Genomic DNA, 1,331 nt, shown 5'->3' with positions numbered 1-1,331 from the left:
TGGGAGCTCTGACATTACACATTCAGTTCACGTCCATTGTGAGCCAAAAGTGCAGACTTCCGAGAAATTTTTCACTTGCGGCAAATGCACAGGCTTCCCAGGCCCTGAAGCTTTGAGGGGAATGTTCAATCTTCTGCGGATAGTTGGGTACATAATTTTGACAAGCACTCAGGGTCCCATTGAGCTCCTTGGGTCACAATATATGTCTAATTCCTCTCTGTATCCTCATGCAGACTTCAGGGCCTCCCACAGACAGTGTGCCCAGGGATGCTTTGCCCGCCATTCCACGTCCCATGTGCCCCTACATCCTTGTCGAGGAAGAAACCAAAATAGCATCCTTCACCTGGTCGAAAGAGGTCAGTTTGCGAAATTTCAGACACCTGTTGGTCTCTATCTGACTCTGTCATTTATTACCTGTGTGATCACCTGTATGAGACTCAGTTTTCTGAATTTTGAATGAGTATACAGGAACCATCACGACCAGCCCAGGCAGAAAAGTGAAGGAGAGGGAGGTGTCTGCTCCAGTCCAGAAGTCTGATATCAAATTGAAAAAGGAGGAAGGAACAGAGTCCTAAGGAAGGAGCCCCTGGGCCTCTTGGGTGAGAAGGGACCAGGTTGAATTGTGGCTCTGGAAGCCCCTGTGTCCACACTCTCATTCTGTCACATATTAGCCATGTGATCACCTTTCTGAGACTTAGTGTACTTAATTTTGAATGAATATCCACGGACTGCCACGACCTTCTCAGGAAGAAAAGTGACCAGGGATCGGTGTCTGCTCCAGTCCAGAAGTTTCTTTTCAAACTGACAAAACAGAAAGGAGCAGAGGCCACAGGAAGGAGCCCCGGGGCCTCTTGGATGAGCTGGCACAATGTCGAATTGTGGCTCTGAAACCCCCTGTGTCCACATTCTGGGAAGGCAGATGTGCTTGGAAGGGCCTGCCTTCCCTAAAGACCTGGGGGCAATATAGCCTTTTGTTCTAAAACACTACCATATATATGTGTATATCTATGAATATATATATATATATATGCACATATATATATGGGAGCTCAGGCATTACACACTCAGTTCGTGTCGATTGTGAGCCGAAACTGCAGACTTCCGAGAAATTGCTGACTTGCGGCAAATGCACAGACTTCCCAGCCCTGGGGCTTTGTGGGGAATGTTCAATCTTCTGCAGGTAGTTGGGTACATATGTTTGACAAGCTCTCAGAGTCCCATTTTGCTCCTTGGTACAGAAAATGTGTCTAATTCCTCTCTGTATCGTCCTGCAGACTTCAGGGCCACTCATGGACAGTGTGCCCAGTGATGCTTTGCGCCGCCCTTCCATC

The 1,331-nt window shown here is 47.8% G+C and overlaps 1 long non-coding RNA gene across 1 annotated transcript in view; it reads left to right on the top strand.

The window, feature by feature from the left end:
* Positions 1 to 350, top strand: part of LOC112480633 — a 190,509-nt gene extending 190,159 nt beyond the window's left edge. Inside the window, exon 3 of the long non-coding RNA XR_003046719.1 lies at positions 234 to 350. This is a non-coding gene — a long non-coding RNA (uncharacterized LOC112480633). The remainder of the gene's footprint in view (positions 1 to 233) is intronic.
* The last annotated feature ends 981 nt before the right edge of the window (positions 351 to 1,331 follow it).

Source organism: Pteropus alecto, unplaced genomic scaffold, assembly GCF_000325575.1.
Source record: "Pteropus alecto unplaced genomic scaffold, ASM32557v1 scaffold20, whole genome shotgun sequence".
In the NCBI taxonomy this organism is placed as follows: Eukaryota; Metazoa; Chordata; class Mammalia; order Chiroptera; family Pteropodidae; genus Pteropus; species Pteropus alecto.
This window is presented reverse-complemented; position numbering and strand designations above follow the sequence as displayed.